Source organism: Scylla paramamosain, chromosome 15 (genome assembly GCF_035594125.1).
Source record: "Scylla paramamosain isolate STU-SP2022 chromosome 15, ASM3559412v1, whole genome shotgun sequence".
Lineage (NCBI taxonomy): Eukaryota > Metazoa > Arthropoda > Malacostraca > Decapoda > Portunidae > Scylla > Scylla paramamosain.
The window spans coordinates 7,449,515-7,463,511 of record NC_087165.1 but is presented as its reverse complement, the minus strand read 5'-3'; the positions used below and the strand labels follow the sequence as shown (position 1 = coordinate 7,463,511).

General features: G+C 40.0%; 1 protein-coding gene and 1 long non-coding RNA gene across 8 annotated transcripts in view; one reads left to right on the top strand and one right to left on the bottom strand.

Moving 5' to 3' along the window:
• Positions 1-13,997, top strand: part of LOC135107749 (uncharacterized) — an 80,187-nt gene that overhangs the window by 59,701 nt on the left and 6,489 nt on the right. The gene's annotated exons all lie outside the window — the stretch shown is intronic.
• Positions 1-13,997, bottom strand: part of LOC135107747 (cytosolic carboxypeptidase 2-like) — an 83,530-nt gene that overhangs the window by 67,602 nt on the left and 1,931 nt on the right. Inside the window, exon 1 of one of the 5 annotated variants that reach the window (XM_064018069.1) lies at positions 7,650-7,906. The exons of 1 other annotated variant lie outside the window; for it this stretch is intronic. The gene's annotated coding sequence lies outside the window, so the exon portion shown is untranslated. Of the gene's footprint in view, positions 1-7,649; positions 7,907-13,997 lie in introns of those variants that run through there. 3 more of the 5 variants (XM_064018060.1, XM_064018063.1, XM_064018062.1) reach the window with 3 other exon arrangements.

Here is a 13,997-nt window from a genome sequence, read left to right as displayed (position 1 = left end):
TTTCCTGCGTGAGCTGTTTACTTCCTGAGGGGTTGAACGTCTACGACAAGACGTGGAAAAGTGAAAGGTGCTATCATCAGCGTAGGAGTGGATAGGGCAAAGAAAAATTGTTTTGAAGATAATTCATGAACAATAGGAAGAGAGTGGGTGACAGGACAGAATCCTGAGGAACACTAATGTTAATAGACTTTGGAGGAGAACAGTGACCGTCTACCACAGCAGTAATAGAACAATCAGAAAGGAAACTTGAGAAGAATTTACAGAGAGAAGGATATTAGCAGTAAGAGGGTAGTTTGAAAATCAAAGCTTTGTGCCAGACTCTATCAAAAGCTTTTGATATGTCTGAGGCAACAGCGAAAGTTCCACCAAAATCCCTAAAAGAGGATGACCATGACACAGTAAGGAAAACCAGAAGATCACCAGTAGAGCGGCCTTGACGGAACTCATATTGACGATCAAATAGAAGGTTGTGAAGTGATAGATGTTTAAGAATTTTCCTGTTGAAGATAGATTCAAAAACTTTAGAGAAGCAGAAAATTTAAGCAATAGGACGGTAGTCCGAAGGATCAGAGTGGTCACTCATTTTAGGAACAGGCTGAATGTAGGCAAACTTCCAGCAAGAAGGAAAAATAGATGTTGAAAGACACAGATGGAAGAGTTTGACTAGGCAAGGTGCAAGCATGAAGGCACAGTTTCGGAGAACAATACAATCAAGTTCATAAGCCTTCCGAGGGTTAAGGACAGAGAGGGTATAAAAAAACATCACTGCGAAGGATTTTAATGGATTGTAGTCAGAGGGTGAAGGGAGGGAGGAACAAGCCCTGAATCATTCAAGGTAGAGTTTTTAGTAAAGGTCTGAGCGAAGAGTTCAGTTTTAGAAATAGATGAGATGGCACTGGTGCCATCAGGTTGAAATAGAGGAGGGAAGAATGATGAAGCTGCTAAGTTATTGGAAATGTTTCTGGCTAGGAGCGAGAAATCACGAGGAGAGTTGGATCTTGAAAGATTTTGACTCTTTCTATTAATGGAGTTTTTGACTAGTTATTGAACAGACGTGGCATGATTCCGGGCAGAAATATAAAGTGCATGAGATTCAGGTACCTTCTGTGGGCCACCTCTCTATCATGTATAGCACGAGAACAGGAATTGTTAAACCAAGGATTCTCTGCGCTAAGCACGCAGAGAAGCATCTCTGACACGGAAGCAGTATTCATTGCATGGAAAATCAGAATAATATCTCCTCACGTTCCCCCTAATTAACAGAGGCAAAACGCTACAGGTACCTCCGCTTTGGGTGATCTTGAGAGGGATCGGAGCGATAAGACAAATACAGATATGAAGTTGTGATCGGAGGAGCCCACCGGAGAAGAGAGGGTGACAATATAAGCAGAAGGATTAGATGTTCGGAAAAGGTCAAGAATATTGGGTGTATCTCCAAGACTCTCAGGAATACGAGTATGGTGCACCAGATGCCCTAGGTCGTGGAGGGTAGCAAAGTTAAAGGCTAGTTCACCAGGATGGATTATTGAAGGGAGAGGAAAGCCGAAGCTGGTGGTGAACAATGAAGTCTCCATGAATGGAGATCTCTACAAAAGGAAAGAGAATCGGGATGTGCTCCAATTTGGAAGTTAAGCAGTCAAAGAATTATTTTTATGGCCAAAGGAGTTAGTGAGAGATATATAGCACAAATAATAAATAGTTTGAGAGTGATCCTGTAGTCGTAGCCAAATGGAGGAATATTCTTAAGATTCAAGAACGTAGGCACGAGGGCAAGTTAAGTCGTTGCACACATAGACGCAACATCCAGCTTTGGATTGAAAATGAGGATAGAGAAAGTAGGAGGGAACAGAAAAGGAGCTACTGTTATTTCCCTCAGACACCTGTGCTTCGGTGAGGAAAAGAAGATGAGGTTTACTAGAGGAGAGACACCTAGGGTCGATACCAGAAGAGCAGTCCGACCTGGGGACATTTGTGATCCTCTCCCTAGACGGAGACTCTGAGGCTGGTGTATTTAATTTAGAATTTTGAGTGAAAGATGTGCGCGTAATTAGATGCATGTAGTTTTGTGTGAAGGAAGAGAGTTGCCGTTGGAGGGCAGGCTGTGACTGCCCCCTTGTGTTGTGAGACACAAAGGGAAACATTTAGTGAGGTCACAGCTGGGTTACTGATAAGCTCACAGCACCCTCTGATCCCGTGCTTCAGAGCTTACTGGGAGTAATTATCGTTTCGGCAGGTGTCTACTGTACAGCTTTCCCCAAGTTTTCACCTCTTCGTTTATCTCTTATTTCAGCTGCTCTTCCACCTGTCCTCCAGCCTTTTCTTAGGTTGGGTACCCTTCCCTTCCCTTTATATTAATTTTCCCTGGTTCCCTCTCCTCCTATTATTATTTATACCAGCTCCCAAACACCTGTTGAGTGTTCACAATAAAACTATAAGAATTGTTTACTCTCACCTCTTGTTTCACCTCGATGTACCAATCTACAACCTTCCTGTGCCATCACTTGCTCCTAGTAAACCTAAATCCACTCCAGTAACCACCGAGACATTTCATTACACCTATGTATCTGTGCATGACCAATCGTTATTCTCGAACACAAAACTGTCTCCTGAACATTCTAGGACACATAACTTTCTATGCAAGTCCTGAGGCGTACATACGTGGCTGCACAAGAAGGAAGCATTAGTCCTTTTTACTGGCAATACTATCATCAGTATCTTTATTGCCATCACCACGATTGCCCTAACCACCACTTTCCCGTATCCAGTCTCATTATCTTCCTTTTTTTTTTTTTTTTTTTTATCCCTTTGACGGCTCTGGTTTCTCCTTAAGCTAAATGAAACTGTTTGGTGTAAAGTTAAAGTATGATTTTGATGAAGACAGCGTTTTTTTTCTTTTTTTTCGTGTAAGAGTCACTGGCCAAGGAAAGCAAAAAAGGAAAAAATCTCACTGAGGTTCCAGTCCCTGCTGAGAGCGAATGAGTGAATAGATGCCAAAAACCTAAAATTAAAGAAGTTACATGTGCTAGACAGCTGAGAAGGAAAAAAAAAAAATTTGAATCGTTTAAACTATTAAGCATCTGTATTTTTTTTTTTCCCACTAAAGTTGAGTAACATGTGAAAGGAGCGATTGAGCAATTTAAACCTTTTAGTGTTTGTAGTTTTATTTTCACTCACTATGGTCATGCAACAAATTTCTTCCAAGGACAAATGAAAGAACTGATGGAGCAGTTTAAACCTTTTAGTATTTATAGTTTTACTTTTGCTCATAAGAATTAGGTAACAAGTGAAAGGAGTGACTGAACAGTTTAAACCTTTCAGTGTTTAGTTTTACTTTTTGCTCACTAGAATGAACAAATGTTGCACTCTCATAAGTATTCCTAATGTCCAGTTCTTATCACCATCAACAACCGCCAGCGTCTTTCACGGACACACACGATGACCCGAAACATTGAGGAAACACACTAAACTTCCCCCCGCGTCAGTGTTATACGCAGCAGTTACAAGCACCAGTAATCCGATACTTATTACCTATTGTTGCTGGTATTCGTGAAAGTTTAAGTGACTATACTAATGCAACATCCTCGTTTTAAGTCATTATCTTCGACTTCAGATATTTTTAGTAAGTTTAAGCTGTTTATGGCGTGTTGGTCTCAATGTGTGTGTGTGTGTGTGTGTGTGTGTGTGTGTGTGTGTCTCAATAATGCAGCATTCAGTATCCTGGTCTTTGTCAGCGGTGTGTCTCTGAGGTGCAGGAACTCATAAATCGAAGAGCAAAGCACAGCAAAGCATGGTAATCGCCGAGGTGGTGGTGGTGGTGGCGGTGGTGGTGGTGGTGGGGATGCAAGGGTGCGTCCACCTGCACACACCTCTCTCAGACATTCCCCAAGGTATAACATAGTCTCTACAAGTCAAAGTTCATTAACCTTAAGACTTTAGTTGATATATTCATGAATCGCGGGTAATTTTCCTGCTTTTTGCGCCTTGACTGATGAAAGAAAGGTTTAGTGGACATACTCTACAGCTGCACGTGGCCACACCGCTCATCTATCAGGGACCTTTTTCGACTAATGATTCGTGACTGCTGTTGTCTGAATAATGTTGTTAGATGGATAGCTCATGCAGTTTATATTCATTCAATTATTTATTCATTTTTATTATTATTATGCTTATTTCTGCAATGCTTTCTTAGTGCGTGGACTCTTGATTGGGTTTTGGATTCGTGTTAACTTTCCTCTTACGTTTATAAAACATAGGAACATAAGAAAATAGGAAGACTGCATAGCTACTTACGAATATATACACAAGACAGCTCCTCAGTATTTAAAACTTATTATCTGTCATTTTCAGGCATCAATTCACCCAAGTTTCTCTTGCAACTATCTAATGTATATGCATTTAATTAAACTCTTGTTGAATTTGTTCCACTTCCATAAAATTTTTTTGTGAACTCATTTTTGCTTATCTCTATTTTTTTTTAGCTGTAAATGAAATTGGTCCACTCATTGGTTCTTATTCTTCCGTTTCTTTCATCTTTTTTTTTTTTTTTTTTTTTTTTAAGAGGGGAGGGTGGGCGGCATTGTGAGGGAGTTTATTTATTTTTTTTCCTAAAGCCGGTTTCTGACACGTAGAGAAGAACATCTAATTTGGTCTAGTTTATAACTTCTATACGTCTTTTAAATTGTAACATGCTGTGTGCAATGAAAGTTATAGTAAATTAACAAACTGCTCAACTACTTATAACACATGACAGGGAAGCATTCTTCTCTCTTTTATAACTCTCGATACAAGACATTACAGCGTGCAATGTACTATGTGTGTGCAATTAAAGTTATGGTCAATGAACTAACTACTTAACTACATATAATGCATAACACAAAGATCTTTTCGCTTCTATATCTCTTGATACAAGACATAGCAGCGCGAACCATAGATTTTTATTTAATTTTTCCTTCCTTGTTTTTTTTTTTTTTCCATTTTGTTCCATTTTTTTTTTTTTTTTCAAGACTAATCCTTAGGGGAATCTTTGGTTATTACGCGAAATATAGGGAGCCTTCCATTTTCTCGGCCATAACTTAACAGATTTTTGTCATGGCGTGATTCGTAGTATTTTGTTTACAGTAACTTTCAGGATCTTATTACGTGAGCCGTAGTTATTTTTCCTCTCTCTTTCTATCATTATTATTTCCAGTCATTCCAGGTCGGTATTTCTTTTTTTTTTTTTTATTTGTTATTTACCGATCTATTTATCTAATTACTTTTTATTTATGTTGTGTGTTCTTATGCTCAATGTTTTCTTCCATGCCACTTCCTTCCTGAATATTTTCCTTCGCTGCTCTCATTTTAACACCTCCTTTGCACATTTGCTCACACTTAACTTCTAAGGATTAAGCCTTGATTCCCCCATCATTCTCTCTCTCTCTCTCTCTCTCTCTCTCTCTCTCTCTCTCTCTCTCTCTCTCTCTCTTTGCCCATTGGTCTCCTAGCCTATAATCTCGGCCTTAAAACATGTTCGAGAGGTTCACAACTTCCTAAGCTACTTTCCCTGTTATACAAGACCGCCCACACACACACACACACACACACACACACACACACACACACACACACACACACACACACACACACAGGTTGGAGAGAACTTCGGACAAGACGCGCACCGCTCGCTTCGTGGTTTCAACTTGCAGTAAACGGTTCTTTTCATTGAAAGAAGACGCAAAGTTTCGTAGATTTTTTTTTTTTTTTCGTAGCAAAGGCAAGAGGTAAAATGTTTTAGTGTCTTAGTTTTGCAATATATATATATATATATATATATATATATATATATATATATATATATATATATATATATATATATATATATATATATATATATATATTGCAAAACTATGAATTGCAAACTAATAAACGAACATTAAGCCAGAACGAACTTTACTGGAACTAGAAACATGAGTTACTCCTGACTCGCTTAAAAACACTCGTTCTTGCAAATGAAGCTAAAACTGGAGGTAAACTTTGCTTTTTTCTCTCTCAATTTTGTTTCCAATATATTCCACGGTTCCCCTAATCACTTAACCCATAGAAACGTAAAGATAAAATAAGATAATTTTTCACCGTTCATAACTTTTGCTCCAAGGGCCACTTTACTTTTCTAATACTTTCGAAACTGTGCTAGCCAGCATTTTTTTTTTCCTATCTGTCTCTACTTATTTTGTTAATTTTCACTTATTCATTATATTTTCCTGAGTAGAGAATCAGTCAGAGGAAAGAAGCACTTATCGAAGATGATCAGAAGCAAGAGTTCATAATTCTTCACTCCTGTCTTCTTGTGGTAACAACAACAACAACAACAACAACAACAACAACAACAACAACAACAACAACAACAACAACAACAACAAAGTAGTAGTAGTAGTAGTGGTAGTAGTGGTAGTAGTAGTAGTACTGCTGCTGCTGCTGCTACTACTACTACTACTACTACTACTACTAATAATAATAATAATAATAATAATAATAATAATAATAATAATAATAAAAGTAATAATGATGATGATAATAATAATAATAATAATAATAATAATAATAATAATAATAATAATAATAATAATAATGATAATAATAATAATAATAATAATAATAATTGTAATAGCAATAATAATACCAATAATAATATATATACCAATAACAATAACATGCTGCAAGCTAGTTTTTCTTTTATTTCACTTAAAAATAACATAAGAAAAAAATATACCAATATACCTATGTAAACCAGAGAGAGAGAGAGAGAGAGAGAGAGAGAGAGAGAGAGAGAGAGAGAGAGAGAGACAGAGAGAGAGAGAGAGAGCCAAGAATCCAGAGACAGTTGTGTGGCCACATCCCAACTGGTTTAGGGATCCCACCGGCCGCCACTTTATGGGTGATATAGCTTTATGGTGCTGCTATAAGCCAGGCAAGGTTAACCGTATCCTTCACCTTGAGACTCAGGTGATGAGGTCTAATGATCTGTCCCCTGTGAGGCAATGGAACTAAGGAAAAGGAGGAGGCCTGAGAGCTGTAAATTCTTATTGAGGGCCGTAAATTCTTATTCACTTTATTTTTGGTTGCTGCGAAATGGGTATTGAGGAGAGCACATAGTAGTAGTAGTAACCATAATGTAAGTAATAAGAGAAGGAAGAAGATTAACAAGAACAGGAACACAAACAAGAACAATAAAAATTACCATTATTATTAGTAGTAGCAGTATTACTATTGTTTAATATACAATATACTTCTTAAATATACAGACTAACGACTGAAGTTATTGTGAACGAGGTGGTGACAATGTGTGTGTGTGTGTGTGTGTGTGTGTGTGTGTGTGTGTGTGTGTGTGTGTGTGTGTGTGTGTTTTAGATAATTATCAAATTCCTGGAACACTAACTTCTTCATAATGTACAAACTAGACTAAGAAACCTTTGAAGAATGCATAACACACACACACACACACACACACACACACACACACACACACACACACACACACACACCAAACAATGAAACAAACAAGCAACTTCTCCCAAGCAACAAATCAAGTCTGGCTCCCAAGTTTAAACACACCCCACAAAACTTTCAGGTAATCAAAACTTTACGAAACCCACGACCACCTCTATCCTCACCTTATATCTCAAAGCACGGGCATGGGGTGCATCGTGCGAGAGGCGGAAAGGACAGCAGCCAGGTGGGAAGCCTCGTTCACACGCTAGTCAGTCTGGCCACCACTGACTCGGGGAGAACGTACGGACATACTGGCGGCTGGGTACACACTGAGACTCCTCAGTCCTCACCCTAACCATTTGATCAATAGGGTTTAGCCTGAACTTGTCCCGCCACAGAAAATGGTGACCACGCTGAGAAAAGTCGTGGTTATCAGAAAACGAGTACTTTTCCATGGTGAACGATGGGAATGTCCGTTTTTTTTTTTTTTTTTTTAGATTGTAAAAGTGTGTATTGAATGGTGTCATCAACTGTATATTGCCTGTATGTTGAAAATTATTTCAATGGTGTTCGTACGATGGAAATGTTGTTGATTTCTTTTATCTGAATGTAAAAGTAAAAATGTGTTGTGGTATATCGTTCTTATCAGCCGAGTATTGTCTGTACATTACAAATAATTTGGAAATTTAACGAAGTACATCTTTTGAAAGTTTTTTTTTTTTTCTTATGGTGTAAAGATACTCTTCTCTCATGTCAATGTTTCTTTTTCATTTGACTGTAAGAGTGAAAACATATCCGAAGTAGTCATTACCTGCGTAATGCCTATAAGTTGAAAATTAGTACTTAAATATAACTTCTTTTTTTTTTCCGGAGGAGGCCTCTAGCCAAGTCTACAAAAAAGCCCATCAGAGTGCCAGTTCCTAAATAATAGTGCCAATAGGGATTACAAAGAACTGAAGGTTTTTTGAAACCTGAAGTACTACATTATAATGTTTTCTTTTCTTTTTTCTTCTTTTTTAAGATGTAAAGGAAAAGGTAGAACGTTAAAGACGCTTCTGCCATAGTGGTAATAACTGTACTCTGAACAATGGCTAATCAAAGGAACTGAATTCTGAGGGTAAAGAAACTTGGAAATGCAATTGCGATACGAAGTAATGTTGTTTCTCGTGTTCTATTATTATTATTATTATTATTATTATTATTATTATTATTATTATTATTATTATATTTTTAATTACTTAACTTCCTCCATTTTATTTATTTTATTCTTGATTATTTCCTTTTATATTTATTATCTTGTTCCATTTCTTATTCATTTCATTATACTTTATTTTTTCTTTTGTTTTTTATCGATTTTTTTTTTTGTCAGGTAGTGACATGTCGTAACTTTACCACGCAGGTCACTGTCTTCTTTTTCTTTTGCCTCAATTATATAAACCAAAATCACTTTTTTCCCACTCAATACTATTTAAAATACCTGAATAAAAAATGCTCAAAAATGTATAATAGTATAAAACCAACATAGAAATCCAGTGAAGAAAAGTAATCATTGCTTATCTGTGATCTATTGCTCCTTCATAATATAAGGCTTTGCAAGAAGTAATGGATTCTGTGTGGTCTTCACACAGTGATGTGGCGTCACAACGCCACATCACCAGCCTCTGGAAAGGCCTTTCTCAATCTAATCCACTCGTCATTGATGGCTGTTTCCCATCCAGAATGGGAACCATGTAGGAAACACTGAGAGAGAGAGAGAGAGAGAGAGAGAGAGAGAGAGAGAGAGAGAGAGAGAGAGAGAGAGAGAGAGAGAGAGAGAGAGTCAGCAGGCATGCAGTGAGTGCGTGTTTGTGGGTGCTCCATCTTCGAAAGGGCATTGTTAGCGGTACATTGAATATTTCCAATAGGGAAGACAAACTTACAATGAAGCAGTCACTCTCCTTGATTTGTATGCAAGCGAGTAAGGTGTTAAGTGACTGGTTTGTGCTAAAAAAAAAAAAAAAAAAAAAAAAGTGAAAGCAGCAAGAGAAAAGCCACAGAGCCTCGAGACTAACTTGATTCGACCTGCCGCCTGTTGACGGATGCACCACCAGCGTCGCCACGTATACCCTCTGTGTTGCCAAGCCTTGTTCTGCTCTGTTTCTGCTTTTCTCCTCCACCAGTCTGAATATCATGACGGTGCAACGGCCCAACCAAGCATGGTTGACGTAGGGATCCACCACAGAAGAATCGAGAGGCCCAAGGGAGGCCTGGGTGCAGACCTAGCCACTGGTGTGCCATATACGAGCTTAAGGCAGACCTGAATCGAGAGCTCCACTGCACGGAGAAAGACTGCCTTAACACCTATCACATGAATTGTGTTGATGGTGCAACGAACTATTACTGTGCCAACATTGCAGAATGTGCAAGAATTAGGAATGGAACGACATTCATTGTCCAAGATCGAACTCCCAACCTCCCTCAGCGGCAACCTTGGTGGCCTGGCCAGGAAGGAGCTGGTATCGCTTGTGGTGTGCCTTAAGGTGAGTTTACATAGGGCATTTTTTACACCCTGCTGGTTCCAGCCACCCAGAACAACCGGCAGGTTTCACCCGAAAAAACATTAACATGATCGAGAGCACCAGCTGGCCCGCTGCATCGAAACGTTAACAAGCAGGATGGAGTCCTCCGATGATGAGCTGGTTGCTATAGGTGTGATTTTGCTGTGCTTGAAGAAAAGCGTAAAAGAAACGGTTGTGGAATCGTTCCCGGCTAGCGAGAAGGAATACAAGTAATGTTAATTACCAACTCTTACGAGAACTACGCAGGCTATATTTGATATACAAGAGGTCTTCTGAATCCCATATGTACCTCTTCTAATGTACCAACTCCAAAATGAATATTTCTGACGAACCAAACAATGTCCATATTGCTGCTCATGATGCCTTCCGGTAGAGTACACTTCGCTGGCTTCCTCAGTGGCGATGTGTAAACAAACCAGTTCTGTGTCTATTTTCTAAAATTTTAATAAATATTTAAGTATTTTATTTATTGTATACAATAGTATAGTCAATGGTTAGTACTAAAACACTTTACAACAACATTCCTTTTATTTTCATTTCTATATTAATACCTATTCTCATTTGACCCAGGAAAAATGCCGGAAAGGCAGCCGATCAAACAGACAGAACATTATCCTGGCTGGACTGGCATTTCAGCAAATCCCAGCTGCATTTCACTTTAGGATGCATATTCCCGGCTAAAACCAGCTGCGAACTGTCCGTGTAAACCCGCCTTTATGGGGGAACTCGCCTCTAGAAAACAACAAATTAAAACACAGTGACGTCGTCGATGAGCTTCCAGAGAAATGTAGTCTTAGCAGAGGCGTTACAAATTATGGATATGTTGCTCGCTCTGAGAGACAGTGCAAAAGTGATACCTGAACAGTGGACCATTGTCTCTACTGTGAGGGAGGACAAAATAGAAAAGGAGTGGGCAGCACATGTGAGAGAGAACACAGCAGCCAGCGAGTGGTGGTCTTCGGTGTCGGTCTTCAGTGTCGGGGAGTGAGCGTAAAAACGTAGCTACCAGCTCACTCTTCCGCCACCCCAAATCCCACCCTTACAGGAAAACAAAGGGAGGCCCATGACATAAACAGTGCTAATAGAGAGAACAATGCAACACAAACACAGTAAAAATGTCTGCGGTGCTTCACATGGGCACACTGAGGAGCGCTGCCATTGTGCCAAACAAATCTCTCCCGGTTCCAAATTTCTCCCGGGTGACGCTACTGTACATGCGCACCATATCAAGGCAACATCAAAACATCACCCCGGTATTTTATATATTTTTACGTATTATCAACTACCTTTTTGAAGTTTTGTTGGCAAATTACTATTGCTTTATCGTATATGGATATGTTAGTATAGGAATGGGGCAAGTAAACAATAGTGAGTGATAACTGAGCACCAAGATCTCCCTTTACATATGTCAAGTCCTACCACTATGTTTTATATCTATGTATTTTACGTATTATCAACATCGGTATGGAGTTTTATCGACAAATTACTTATGCTCCTGTGTCTGTGGAATACTTTAAAAATAAAACATGGTGGTAGGACTTGATATATGCAAAGGGAGATTTTGGTACTCTTTATCATTCACTAATCTTGTTTACTTGCTACATTCTTATCTTAAAATATTCATCAGGCAATGAAGCATTAGTAATTTATCAATAAAACTCCATAACGATGCTGATAATGCGTAAAACACATAACATGGTGGCAGGACTTGACACTTGCACAGGAAGATTTTGGTGCTATGTTATCACTCACTACTCTTGTTTACTTGCTCCATTCCTAGCCTAACATATCTACATACAATAAAGCAATAGTAATTTGTCAATGAAACCTCAAAAAGTAGTTGATAATACATAAAAAAAAAAAAAATAAAAAAAAAAAAAAAAAAAAAAAAAATATATATATATATATATATATATATATATATATATATATATATATATATATATATATATATATATATATATATATATATATATATATATATATATATATATATATATATATATATATATATATATATATATAATACCTGGGTGATGGTTTGGTGCTCTTGCCTCGATATGGAGCACATGCGCAGTGGCGTCACCCGGGAGAAATTTGGCATGACACCAGAAAAGATTCAAATGTGAGTACTGTGAGCGATATTCACACACCGCGCAGACCTGTCGTAAGCAGCTGACAGAGAGAAGGCATCAAGACTTGATCAAAGTTGTCAGGTCAGGAAGAGAGGAAACACTAGCTCTACTCATAAGTGTGGCCTGGCAACCTCAGCACAGCCACAACACCCGGCCCTCCCTCACACTCCCTGCGCAAGAGCCCTACACCCAACATCTCTCTCTCCCCTAGATAACAAGCTTCGCTCTGCCACTCGTGCTGCCAGGTTACACTCATGCCTTCCAATGGCAACTGGAGACAGCGTGGATGCTTTGAGAGGGAGCTCCGCATTGTGTCAGCAAATGTGCAGGGATGTCACACGAACGTGGGTGAGCTCACCCAGATTCCTTCGAGTATGAAATGCCAACCTGGTCTTCAGGTCCCAGACCTTCCTGGAAGCCAATATACCCAAAAGCTATGCCAGGATAAATGGGTATACAAAGCGAGTCACGAGTGATCGGTCTACACAAGGAAGGGGATAGCTCTGCTACAAAACCTCCCAAAATATTCTGGTGCTGGACATGCCCATTCCCAAAAAGCTGGTACTCATTATAAAGAAAATAACTGGGGATGGAGGTTGGGTAATCCAGTGCATAGGCTGCTACAGGCCTCCTTCACAGGGCACAAGCCTGGTGGACTACTTGATGGACAACCTTAACCACCTCCTGACTGAACACCAGTCTGACAGTGTCATCATTGTCGGTCACCTGAATCTGCTTGGGATAAGGCAGTTCTTTGTTTCCCTGTTGGACTTGTTCGACCTGCAAAACCATGTCACCTTCCCCAACCACCAATCTGGCTCCTCAAATGCTCTGGAGACTGACTTGCCCTCTCACAAGGTGCACTGCTCATCACTTGGTTCCATGGAGGAGGCCCCGGGATGGGAGCACCAGCTGCGCCCTGTGGCAGTAAGAGGACACTGAATGAGTAGGACTACAGACAGACTGAGAGGGTCTGCTGCAAGGTGATTTGGACCTGTGGGTGAAGCAGTTCATTGAGGAGCTGCTGTGGGTGCAGTGCCAGTGAGTGCCCCACAACCAGCACAAATCAAAGGCTTCTGACTAGCCATGGTTTGGCCCAAGGTGTCACTCTGACTCTGTCAGAAAATGCCGCACATGGTGTGCCTACAAGTGGCACTCAAGGCAGAATAAAGAGCAACACAGTTTAATGGCTGCACAAATGGAGGCCATCCAGGCCTGGGGTCAAGACCAGTGTCTTGAGAGCACAAGGAAGAAGCTAAGAGCAGGGCACATGGGCTCCAAGCAGTAGTGGGGCCTTGTGAAGGAGAACCAAGAAGGGAAAGAATCTGCCATTCCATCTTTAATAGAAGATGGTAGCACTGCCACTACAACCTGCAACTTGGTAGATCTCCTGGTCCATCACTTCTCCCAAAAAATGGCAATCCCAGGTCCCACCAGGCCCCCTCCTTCACTCCCTGTGACCTCACTCATTGAGGGTGAAGTCTGAGCAGCCCTCTCCACACTGGATGAGACAAAGGTGGTGGAGCCTGATGGATTAAGCCCACATGTGCTCTGGTGAGCTGGTGTGCCCCCTTACTAAGGTATTTGAGGTCATCCTGCATCAAAACAGATGGTCTCAACTCTGGAAAAACAGCCACGTCATCCTGGTGCACAAAAAGGATAGCAGATCTTAAGCCAGAAATTACCAACCCATCTTGTTGCTGTCTGTGGCAGGCAAGGTGCTGGAAAGGATAATAGCAGTGCACCTCATCTCCCACCTCGATAGCTAGCACCTCCTCAGTCCCAGACAATATGGTTTCAGGAAAGGATGTTCAGCAGTGGACCTCAGCCTCTTGCT